Consider the following 13,022-nt stretch of genomic DNA (forward strand, 5'->3'; position numbering starts at 1 on the left):
TGCTTCAATTCCGGCAAGCACGTGGGACCCTATACGAACACGGAGGCAAAGCCAGCCGCCTGCTGGCACACCAGCTGAGAAAACAGGCAGTCACCAGAGAAATTGCACAAATCAGTGATACTAGAGGCACATTACAAACAGAGCCAGAAAAGATCAACAAGGCATTCAGGGCCTTTTACCAAGGGCTGTACACCTCAGAGCCCCCAATGGGAGAGTCCGGGATGAAACGGTTCCTTGATGGACTGGACATATCAGTCGTGGGGGAGGGCGGAAAATGTGGCCTGGAAGCACCACTAGCACTGGGAGAGATCATGGACAGCATAAGCTCCATGCAGGCGGGGAAGGCACCGGGACCGGACGGATTCCCGGCGGACTTCTACAAAAAGTTTGGACAGCACTGGCCCCGCACCTGCGGGAGATGTTCACAGACTCGCTGGCCAAGGGCACACTGCCACCCACGCTAGCTCAGGCCTCAATCTCGCTGATACCTAAGAAAGATAAAGACCCAATGGAATGTGGGTCAGACAGACCCATCTCACTGCTGAACGCAGATGCCAAAATACTGGCCAAGATTCTAGCCAAAAGGCTAGAAGACTGCGTGCCAGAGCTGGTCGCAAAAGACCAGACGGGCTTTGTCAAAGGTAGACAGCTTACCTCCAACATCCGGCGCCTGCTGAACGTGATAATGACCCCCTCCGGGGAGAGAACACCAGAGGTGATCGTCTCCCTAGACGCAGAAAAGGCCTTCGCCAGAGTCGAATGGAAATATCTCATAGAGGTACTGGAGCAGTTCGGGCTTGGAACAGGATTCACCTCCTGGGTAAAACTCCTATACAACGCTCCCATGGCGAGCGTACGGACAAACAACACCAACTCCCCATACTTCCAGCTGCACAGGGGCACCAGACAAGGATGCCCACTGCCCCCACTGCTGTTCGCTCTAGCGATCGAGTCACCAGCAATTGCGCTCAGAGTGGCAAAAAGCTGGAGGGGGATCCGAAGGGGCGGCAGAGAGCACAGAGTCTCACTCTATGCAGGTGACCTGCTCCTCTACATCTCGGACCCACAGAGCAGCATGGACGGAATTATCGCGCTCCTGAAAGAGTTTGGCGCCTTCTCGGGCTACAAACTCAACATGAGCAAAAGCGAGATCTTCTCAGTACACCCACAAGTAGGTGAGGCAGCACGAACCGGACTGCCGTTTAAACAAGCCCTGGGGATCCAAATAGCCCATAACTGGAAAGGGATCCACAAATGGAACCTCGCCAGTCTGACGGAGGAAGTAAAAAAGGACCTGCAAAGATGGAACACTCTCCCACTCACCCTCGCGGGGAGAGTCCAGACGATCAAAATGAACGTGCTGCCCAGGTACCTCTTCCTATTGAGACCCATCCTGATCTACATCCCCAGGGGGGGGGGGGGGGGGGGGGGGGGGAGACAGGGAACAATAAAGTAGAGCCAGGGAGGTAGGTGGGAGGGGGCGGGGGGCAGGGAAACGTTAACCAACCTGACATCCACAGGAACAGAGAAAACGACATGGTTCGCTGGTCCTCCCGCACACCTTGCACACCTATCTTCTACCCATAAGAACCTGCTCATCCAGGCCACTGTCATGTGAGCCCGGTGAACAACCTTAAACTGTATCAGGCTGAGCCTGGCACATGTTGTGGACGCGTTGACTCTACTCGACGCATCCGCCCAGGGACCATCCTGTATCCCTCCGCCCAGCTCCTCTTCCCACTGATGTTGGGTGTTCTGGATCACATACAGGTCACCAACACTTGAAGTAGTGCAACACTATTTTATTAAAAGGTTAACTATTTAAACATACTTGAACTATGGGTAAATAAGATACCAGCTTTAACTAAAGACCTTTGCCTTCTCCTAACCAGTTGATGCACTCAGCACATGGTGAATGTCTGTGTTGCAGGCTGTGTGCTCTGTGCTCCTAGCTGGCTGCTACTCGAATGAGCGGGAACTCTGATGTCCCCTGTCTTTATAGTGCATGTGCTCTCACTGGTGATTGGCTGCGGTGTTGTGCATGTTGATTGGTCCCACTGTGTGTCCATCAGTGTGTGTCTGCACCATGATATACTGGTGTATATTATGACACCCACTTGCGCTTCTTCTCCACCGTCTGCGTCCCTCTGACCCCATAAGTTCCTTGTAGATGTCAGAGATCTTCCCACCTCCTACCCACACTCTGGAAACTACCCTGTCGTGTATTCAATAAAGCCCCGCCCAAATCCAAACCGTCGCAGTACCTCCCACAGATATTCCCATTCTACTCGATCAAAAGCCTTTTCTGCATCCATTGTGACCACTACCTCCACCTCCCTAACTTCCGGGGGCATCATTTTAAAAAAAACTTTCTTTATTCTCTTTTTTCACATTTTCTCCCAAATTTACACCCACCAACAATAAACAATAATCAGTAACAAATATGTCAATCCCCATATCAATAACAACGATTCCATCCCCCCACCAAACCGAAAACATTCGCCCGCATGTTCACATAAACAAATGACAAAAAGGAATCACCCATAGCCACCATTAACACCCATCGCCCCCCTCCTCCCATCCCTCCCACCCACCCCCCCAACTAATGTTCGATGTTATCCAGTTCTAGAAAGTGCATAATGAATAATGCCCATGAATTGTAGAACCCTTCTACCCTTCCCCTCAGTTCAAACTTAACCTTCTCAAGAGTCAAGAATTCCAACAGATCACCCCGCCACGCCAGGGCACAGGGTGGAGAGGTTGCTCTCCAACCCATCAGGATCCGCCTTCGGGCGATCAACGAGGCGAAGGCTACAACATCTGCCTCCGCACCCGTTTCCAACCCCGGCTCATCCGACACCCCTAATATGGCCTCCCGGGGGCCCCGATCCAGTTTCACATGCACCACTTTAGAAATTACCCTAAAAACCTCCTTCCAGTAACCCTCTAGCTTTGGACAGGACCAAAACATATGAACGTGGCAACGTTCACATACATCTTCTTTTCCTTCAAAGAATCGGCTCACCCTCGCCCTCGTGAGGTGTGCTCTGTATACCACCTTCAGCTGTATCAGCCCCAACTTCACGCACGAGGTGGAGGTATTCACCCTCCGGAGCACCTCATACCAGAACCCCTCCTCCATATCCTCTCCCAACTCTTCCTCCCACTTTGCTTTGATCCCTTCCAGTGGTGCCTTCTCCTCTTCCAAAATAGCTCCGTAAACCGCCGACACTACCCCCTTGTCCAGTCCCCCTGTCGTCAGCACCTCCTCCAGCAATGTGGAGGCCGGCTCCACCGGGAAGCTCTGTATCTCCTTTCTGGCAAAATCTCGAACCTGCACGTATCTAAGCATTTCCTCCTGCTCCAGCTCATACTTCGCTTCCAGTTCCTTCAATCTTCCGGGGGCATCATGATCACATTTAACAACCTTCTTACATTGGCCACCAACTGCCTTCCTTTAACAAGCCCCGTCTGGTCCTCCCCAATAACTTCCGACACACAATCCTCAATGACAAAATTTTGGCCAGCAGTTTAGCGTCCACATTCAATAGGGATATCGGCCTATAGGATCCACACAGCTCCGGGTCGTTGTCCCGCTTCAGGATCAGTGAAATCGTGGCCTGTGACATCATCGGGGGAAGCACCCCACGCTCCCTTGCCTCATTGAATGCCTTCAACAACAGCGGCCCCAATATACTTTTTTACAAAGAACTTTTTGTAGAACTCCACTGGGTACCCGTCCGGCCCCGGGGCTTTATCCGACTGCATGGCCTTCAGACCCTCTGCTATCTCTTCCAACCCGATCGAGGCCCCCAAGCCCTTCTACCAGTCCACCTTCGGGAAATTCAGCCCCCCTAGGAAGTGCCTCATCTCTTCAGGCCCAGCTGGGGGTTCTGACCCGTACAGCCTACTATAAAACTCCTTGAATGCCATAGTCACCCCTGCTGAGTCTTCAACCAGGCATCCGTCCCCATCCTTTACTTTCCCCATCTCCCTAGCTGTTCCCTCTTTCTAAGCTGCTGTGCAAGCATTCTGCTTGCCTTCTCGCCATGCTTCCAGATGGGTTTTTACAACAATCGATAATATGGTCACTAGTTTTCAAGTCCAGATTTTTATCAAATAGTTAAATTTAAATTCCAGCGTCTGCTGTGGTTGGATTTGAACCCATAATCCCAGAGAATTTAGCCTGAGCCTCTGGTCCAGTCTTTACCACCAGTGAGCCACCATCTACCTCCTATTGGGCTTATGGCAGACAACTTACTCTGAGGGCACGATCTACCTGAAAGGTTTCTAAGTGTTATTTGTGGGGGGTTTTGCTGGGAGTTTCCTGCCTGCTCCATCGGTGAGTTCCCCAACGCTATCTAACCACACTTAGCCACTTTTTTCATCGCTGAGGTATTTCTCACCAGTTTAGCCCACCGAATTATTTTCATCACTGGGGAACTGAACTCACTGGCCAAATCAGCTCCTCAGAGATCGGACTGCCATTTTGAAACAGCGCCCTGATCGCCAAGTACGTTTGCGAGTCCCCTGTATCCCCCACCCAAGGGCAATGTTACCCACAGCCCCTGAAGTGATGTCACCCCGCTATGGGGTCGTTGAGGGGCCCCCCTTCTCAGGCCATCCCATCCAACATTTGGGCCCCACTCTCTTCCAGGACCCCCACCCTTTAACCCCAACCTTCCTGAGGCCTCTTCATACCCGCCCTGCAACCCCCCCCCCCCCCCCACCCTTTATACCCCCTCCAGCCTCCTTTCATGGGCATGGTCCCCCCCTCAGGCCCTGACACTTGGCAGTACCATCCTGGAACTGATGCCTGGCAATGCTTGTATCAGCTTTGCAGTGCACCTGGGCACCTTGGCACCAGGGTGGCAGTGTCAGGGTGCCTGTGTTCAAGGGGGAGGGCCAGAGGGCCATCCTGCACTGTCCCTGACCGCAAAGGGGCCTCCGATGGCCTGGGCGCCCCCCCACCCCTGTCCACGTTTGTGGGGACCAGTGGACCAGTACTGAACGGCACCCGGCTGGGGACTCCCTCGGGAGTACATTAGATGTCGAGAGGCCGGTAGATCCTGGGTGAGTATGCCTTCGTAAGTTTAAGACCTACTGGGGCAGCATGGTGGCGCAGTAGTTTGCACTGCTGCCTCAAGACGCCGAGGTCCCAGGTTCGATCCTGGCTCTGGGTCACTGTCCATGTGGAGTTTTCAATATTCTCCCCGCGTCTGCGAGGGTTTTGCCCCCACAACCCAAAGCTGTGCTGGGTAGGTGGATTGGCCACGCTAAATTGCCCCTTAATTGGAAAATGAATTGGGTACTCTAAATTTATTTTTAAAAGTTTAAAACCTACTTAGGCTTGGCCGCACCCATTGTGGGCAGGATCCTGATTGCGCACCTCACAAGGTACTGGTAGATCTTGTAAGGAATACTGGCTGACAGGAAGCCTGCGGGTGGTTTCTCCTGCCATCTACTGGCCACATTGCGCTCCCTAGTGGCACCCAGAGCCTGTGAGCGGCACTTTAGCACGGTTGCTTCACAGCATCAGGGTCCCAGATTGAATTCCCGCTTGGGTCACCTCTGTGCAGAATCTGCACCTTCTCCCCACGTCCGCGTGGATTTCCTCTGGGTGCTCCAGTTTCCTCCCTCCTCCCATAAGTCACGAAATACATGCTGTTGAGTGAATTGGACATTCTGAATTCTCCCTCCGTGTACCCGATCAGGTGCCGGTATGTGGCGACTAGGGGATTTTCACAGTAATTTCAATGCAGTGTCAATGTAAGTCTACTTGTGACAATAATAAAGATTATTATTCTCATATGATGAACATGTATGAAAATGGTTTCCTTCTTCTCTTGCCTCCCATTCTTTACCAGAGAGACAGGACAGCGGCCTTCATTCAGTTCTCCATCACTGACCCTTATAAATGAAACTATCATTGATTGTCGTAAAAGCCCATCTGTTTCACTAATATCTTTTAGGGAAGGAAATCTGCTGTCCTTACCTGGTGTAGTAACCTACATGTGACTCAAGAACCACAGCAATGTGGTTGACTAACTGCCCTCTGTAATTGCCTAGCAAGTCATTCAGCCCAAGGGCAATTAGGGATGGGCAACGGATGTTGACTTTGCAAATGACACCCAAATCCCATGAAAGAATAAATAAAACAAAATTAATGATTGGCTTCCTGGGCAGACAGATGTTAAGCAGCACCAAGGTCAAAAGAACAACCTCTTATTCAGTGGAACCCTCTTTATACCAATTTCAATTTGCTGGTAAACAACTGACCGTGGAGAATCACAAGCTTGTATGATGGGTTAGACTTTGATAAAATAACAACCGGCATGGTGAATGGTACCGGCCATTATTAAAGTGCAAATTGGCCAGTAACTGGTGATGAGGACGACGCACCTTGTGAACGGTGAATCACCACAAGGTGCTTGCTTATTTACATCGCTTTGTGAAAATGGCATTTCATACTTAATCCCAGTTGTGATTTTCATGAAGTTGTTGCATTTGTAAGCTAAATGCCTACTAAACCCATCACAGAAAGCTACTTTTAGTTAGTGTAAGCATCTTTTTAAAACATGATTATTGTTGGTGACTGCCAATCAATCTCTTGCTCAGAAAGTGATTAATTAAAAGTATGAAGTCTTATTCTTTCAGCTTGCGAATTTTTGCAGATTTTAAAAATGTCAAATTGTATGATTTTACATTTTATTCTTACTTTTCCTTTCTGTTTCTCTTTGTTCTCTCTTGATCTAATCTTTCTTTCATTATCTCTATTTCTGTTTGATTCATAAGAGCAAGAGTAGGCCATTTGACCCATCAAACCTGTTCTGCCATTCTCTAAGATATGGCTGATTTGATGGTAGCCTTAACTCCGTTTTCATGCCTGTCCCCCATAACCCTGGACTCCCTTATCATTCAAAAATCTGTCTAACTCAGCCTTGAACATATCCAATACTGAGCCTACACAGTACGCTGTGGAAGAGAATTCCAAAGACTCAGGACCCTCAGAGAAGAAATTCCTCCTCATTTCAATCTTAAATGGGAGATCTGTTATTTTTATGCTGTTCTCCCTAGTTCTAGGAAAAATGATCTCACAGCATCTACCCTGTCAAGCCCTCAGAATCTTGTGCGGTTCAATAAGATTCTCTCATTCTTCTCAACTCCAATGAGTAATATTTAAATGGAGAGAGATTGTGGAATTCCGTGGCACAGAGGGATCTGGATGTCCTGGTACATGAATCATTAGAGGTTAGTATACAGATACAGCAAATAATTAGGAAGACAAATCGAATGTTGGCCTTTATTGCAAGGGCGTTAGAGTATTAAGGTAGGGAAGTCTTGCTACAGATGTACACAGCCTCGGTGAGACTGCACCTAGAGTACGGCGTACAGTTTTGGTCTCCTTACTTAAGGAAAGATATAATTGACTAGGAAGCAGTTTAGGAAAGGTTCACCTGGCCGATTTCTGGGACGCAGGCCTTGTCATATGAAGAGAGGTTGAGTAAGTCGGGCCTCCAGCCGTAACTTCAGGGCTCCAGGGCAATGTAACAGGTGGGGGCACCCTAAAGATGTGCTGGGGACCATATCCCGGATGTTCCCAGGTAGATATTGCATGGCAATTGCCCAGCAAATGTAAACCTCCAATGGGAAATTGTCCTGCACTGGGAACCATCCGAAAATGCGATTTCAATCGCAAATTTTGGAAAGTTCTGGCTGCCTTAGATCAATAATTACCCAGAAAATGTTAGCTGAATTAAAACCACTTCTAGCTTCTGGATAGCTATTGTACAGACTCCCGATGACCACTATGGGACTCCCCTTGCCTTCTCCAGCTCTTAATTTGTGCAGTAATGGGGCGCCTTATCAATGTCTTTTGGAAATCTAATACACTGCAATATTGGTACCCATTATTCATCCTGCTTATTTGTTTGCACTGGAGTGCTATTTTGGGCTGCTGTAGAGTGCTTAAGTTGGAGTTTTGTGACTTGAGCCGAGCGGTGGCCTTGCAACGGGGACCATCGGGGCTAGCAACAGCGGCTTTCAGAGGTGTCATCACAGTTCAGAAAGTAACGTGGGACCAACGGGCACAGCTGATTGGTGAGTAAGTCCTGGTGGGTATTTTTAAAACACTATCAAATTGTAAGTAATTGTTTTAGCAAGCATGATTATTTTTTAATTGGTGGGAGGGCCAATCAGAGCTGACAGTCTCATCTCAAGATGCCCTTGATAACTTGAACGTTTAGCATTAGTAAGTGCATCTACAGCTGCCAGGCATCAGGGGAGGGGGGGGCTTTCCACAGGATGACCTGTGTTTGTATCTTTAGTCCTCCGGCATCTAGGCCTCGAGATGGGTTGGGGTAGGGATGGGAAACTGGGAGGGCATGGGGGAGAGGAGGGGGAGTGGAGAGGCAGGGGGAGGCCAAGGCAAAGTGAGGAGGTGCAGGGGTAAGGGGTTGGGGAGTGGGAGGTGCGGGGGTGAAGGGTGGAATGGGGGAGGGGACAAGGTGTGTGCTGAGTAAAAGGACGTCCCTGTCACCAGGAGTCTACCTCCAGGAATCTGACAGGCACCTGCTTGAGTTGGGGACCCATCCACTCGTACCAATTCCGGCAGTGAGGTACCCTCAATAATGATGCTTAGAGATTAAACTGTAAAGAAGGCTTTATTAGGCTAATAACTATGCTACAGATTTGGACGAGAGCTGACTGCTATACAGACCATGAGGCAGGCCTTTATGTATGGCTCCCAGATGGGCGGAGCCAGAGGCGGAGTCCCCAGGGTTCCAAGCCTGGTCTTAAAGGGGACATCACCTTACATGATGATAAGGCAGTAACCGTTCATCACATTCACCCCCTGTTTAAAAAGGAGTCCGGCGGGGGTGAAGTGCCATCATAGGTCCATCCGTCTCGGCGGCCGGATTGTCCTCCTCGATCTCCTCAGTTCGGGCGGTGGTGCGGCGGGCACGGACGTCCCGGTTGAGGGCATATCCGGGAGCACAGCGGTCGGAGCTTTGGTCCGGGTCGGGGCAGAGGAACTAGGCAGGGCCGGGGGTAGCGGAGCTGGCGCCGGCGGGGTGTGTAAAGGGGGGGCGCAAGGGGGGGCGCACGGTAGGAGCTCACCAACGGGTGGTAGGGCCGGAAGGGGGTGTGTTGTAGGGGGCGACGGGTCCTGCAGGGGAGCGGCGCGGGAAGGGGCGTCTGTGGTGGAGGATCCAGCGGGCGCCAGATCCCGGAGGGAAACCGTATCTTGCCTGCCGTCGGAGTACTCCACATAGGCGTAACTGGGGTTGGCGTGGAGCAGTCGGACCTTTTCAACTAGGGGGTCCGTTTTATGGCTCCTCGCGTGCCTCCGGAGAAGCCGTCAGCCAAGGTGGAAGCGAGACCCCGGAGGTAGACTTCCTGGGGAAGAGAAACAATCGCTCATGAGGGGTCTCATTTGTGGCCGTGCAGAGGAGTGACCTAATGGAGTGTAGGGCATCGGGTAGGACCTCCTGCCAGCGGGTGGTTGGGAGATTTCTCGACCGCAGGGCCAGAAGGACAGCCTTCCACACGGTCGCGTTCTCCCTCTCCACCTGCCCGTTTCCCCGTGGGTTATAGCTGGTCGTTCTGCTCGAGGCGATGCCTTTGCTGAGCAGATACTGATGCAGTTCATCGCTCATGAACGATGTACCCCGGTCGCTGTGGATATAAGCAGGGAAACCGAACAGGGTGAAGATGCTGTGCAGTGCCTTAATCACCGTGGCTGAGGTCATGTCGGTGCAGGGAATGGCGAATGGGAAACGGGAGAACTCATCGATCACGGTGAGGAAATAGGCATAACGGTTGGTGGACGGGAGGGGCCCCTTGAAGTCCACGCTCAGTCGCTCAAAGGGGCCCGAGGCCTTCACGAGACGAACCTTGTCTGGCCGATAGAAGTGCGGTTTGCACTCCGCACAGACCTGGCAGGCCCTGACCATGGCCTTGACCTCCTTGGTTGAGTAAGGTAGGTTGCGGGACTTGATGAAATGGACGAGCCGGGTAACCCCCGGGTGGCAGAGGTCATTGTGGATGGCTTGCAGGCGGTCCTCCTGCGCGTTGGCGCATGTGCCGCGGGACAGGGCATCTGGGGGCTCGTTGAGCTCCCCTGGACGATACTTGATATCGTACGAGTAGGTGGAGAGTTCGATCCTCCACCTCAAAATTTTATCGTTTTTTATTTTGCCCCGTTGCGTGTTATCGAACATATAGGCGACCGACCGTTGGTCGGTGACGAGGGTAAACCTCCTACCGGCGAGGTAGTGTCTCCAACACCGCACAGCCTCCACAATGGCTTGTGCCTCCTTTTCGACTGCAGAGTGTCGAATCTCGGAGGCGGTGAGGGTTCGGGAGAAGAACGCTACTGGTCTGCCTCCTTGATTGATGGTAGCAGCCAGGGCGATGTCTGATGCATCGCTCTCTACCTGGAAAGGGATGGTTTCGTCCACCGCGTGCATGGCGGCCTTGATGATGTCGGCCTTGATGCGGTTGAAGGCCAATTGAGCCTCAGCCGAGAGGGGAAAAGTGGTGGTCTTTAGGAGTGGGCGGGCTTTGTCCGCATACTTGGGGACCCACTGGGCGTAATAGGAGAAAAGCCCCAAGCACCGTTTGAGGGCCTTGAGGCTGCGGGGGAGAGGGAGTTCCTTAAGGGGGCGCATGCGGTCGGGGTCGGGACCTAGGACCCCGTCTTCCATGACATAGCCGAGGATGGCCAGCCGGGTGGTGTGGAAAACGCATTTGCCCTCGTTATAGGTCAGGTTAAGGGCTCGGGCGGTCTGGAGGAACTTTTTGAGGTTAGCGTCATGGTCCTGCTGATCATGGCCGCAGATGGTGACATTGTCCAAGTACGGGTATGTAGCCCGCAAACCGTACTGGTCCACCATTTGGTCCATCACCCTTTGAAAGACGGAGACCCCATTTGTGACACCAAAGGGGACCCTGAGGAAGTGGAAGAGCCGGCCGGCTGCTTCGAAGGCAGTATAGAGGCGGTCTTTTGTTCGGATGGGGAGCTGGTGGTAGGCAGATTTGAGGTCGACCGTGGAAAAGACTCGGTATTGGGCGATCCGATTTACCATTTCCGCGATGCGAGGAAGGGGGTACGCATCAAGCTGCGTGAATCGGTTTATGGTCTGGCTATAATCCACGACCATCCGTTTCTTCTCCCCGGACCGGACTACCACCACTTGCGCTCTCCAAGGGCTGTTGCTAGCCTCGATGACCCCCTCTCCCAGTAAACGCTGGACCTCTGACTTGATAAAAGCCATATCTTGGGCACTGTAGCGCCGGCTCCTGGTGGCGACGGGCTTACAGTCGGGAGTGAGGTTAGCGAATAGCGAGGGGGGTGCGACTTTCAGTGTCGCAAATCAGCACACCGTGAGGGGGGGCAAGGGTCCGCCGAACTTCAGTGTCAGGCTTCGGTGGCTGCACTGGAAATACAGTCCGAGCAGCAGGGGGGCACAGAGGTGAGGGAGGATATAAAATTTGAAACGGGTGTATTTGGCACCCTGGATCGAGAGATCCGCAATACAGTACCCCGTGATTTGTACCGAGTGGGACCCAGATGCGAGGGCTATGGTTTGGGATGCGGGATGGGTGCGTAGGGAGCAGCGCCTTACCGTTTCAGGGTGGATAAAGCTCTCCGTGCTCCCGGAGTCAAAGAGGCATGCAGTGTCGTGCCCGTTGACCTGGACCTGCATCATGGAGTTCTGCAGGTGTTTTGGCCGAGTCTGATCGAGGGTGATCGCACCCTGTCGCGGGTAGTCGGAGTCGTAAAATGGCCGCTGCCGTTGGTCGCACGTGTCGGGTCGAGAAGATGGCCGCCGACCAGATGGCCGCTCCCATGATTCGCACGAGGCTGATGACGCGTCAGAAGAGGACGTGTCGGGTCGGTGCGCAGCAGCATTGCGAGGCCTGCGGGCCTGAGAGCCTGATTTTCAGGCCGGCTGTTCTTTGTTTTTCTGGCCCCTGGGTCTGGCCAGGCAGACCCTCGCAAAATGCCCTTTCTTCCCGCAGTCGCTGCAGATCGCGGAGCGGGCTGGGCAGCGTGGGCGTGGGTGCTGGCCCTGCCCGCACAAGTAGCAAGGTGTGCCCCCATGGTGAGCGGGTCGCCGCGTGGCGCAGGCCTGTAATACGGGCGAGTCTGAGGAAGTCCGGGGGGGGCTGGCAGAGTCCGCGGGGTACGTACCCAAGTTATGTCGGGCCACCTCCAGCGAGGAGGCAAGCGTTAGCGTCTCCTGGAGGTCTTTTGCCCCGTTTTCGAGCAGTCGCTGCCGGATGTAGGTCGAGCGGATGCCGGACACGAAAGAATCTCTGATGTGTAGGTTCATATGGACTTCCCCTGTCACATCCTGATGGTCACAGTCCCTGGCCAGCGCGGTGAGTTTCTCAACAAACTCGTCGAGCGATTCCCCCGAGCGCTGCCGGCAGGTAGAGAGCAGATGCCGGGCGTGCACCTCATTGACGGGTTTGACAAACCGCTTGCGGAGCAACTCAATCGCTTCCTCATAAATCGTCGCCTTTTCGAGCGTGGCGGAGATTCTGTGACTCACCCGGGCGTGGAGTAGACGCAGCTTGCGTGGCCCTAGGATGGGAATCTCTGCAGAGTCCAGGTAGGCCTCGAAGCACCGCAGCCAGTATTAAAAAATTTCCTTTGCCTCCGGCGTTCGTGCTTCCAGATTGAGCTTCTCTGGTTTTACGCCTGCGTCCATCCTGAATCTAGTTTAGCCTAATAAATTGAGGTACCCTCAATAATGATGCTTAGAGATTAAACTGTAAAGAAGGCTTTATAAGGCTAATAACTATGCTACAGATTTGGACGAGAGCTGACTGCTAAACAGACCATGAGGCAGGCCTTTATGTATGGCTCCCAGATGGGCGGAGCCAGAGGCGGAGTCCCCAGGGTTCCAAGCCTGGTCTTAAAGGGGACATCACCTTACGTGATGATAAGGCAGTAACCGTTCATCGCAGGCAGCATCATCAACTTGCTTTTAAGTGGGCCTGTGATTGCT

General features: G+C 52.6%; 1 protein-coding gene across 7 annotated transcripts in view; it reads right to left on the minus strand.

Annotated features, from left to right (window-relative positions):
* The window catches only part of ppp2r3a (protein phosphatase 2, regulatory subunit B'', alpha), a 597,462-nt gene that overhangs the window by 62,589 nt on the left and 521,851 nt on the right, over nucleotides 1-13,022 (minus strand). The window lies entirely within an intron of this gene.

This window comes from Scyliorhinus torazame, chromosome 14 (assembly GCF_047496885.1).
Source record: "Scyliorhinus torazame isolate Kashiwa2021f chromosome 14, sScyTor2.1, whole genome shotgun sequence".
NCBI classification, from domain to species: domain Eukaryota; kingdom Metazoa; phylum Chordata; class Chondrichthyes; order Carcharhiniformes; family Scyliorhinidae; genus Scyliorhinus; species Scyliorhinus torazame.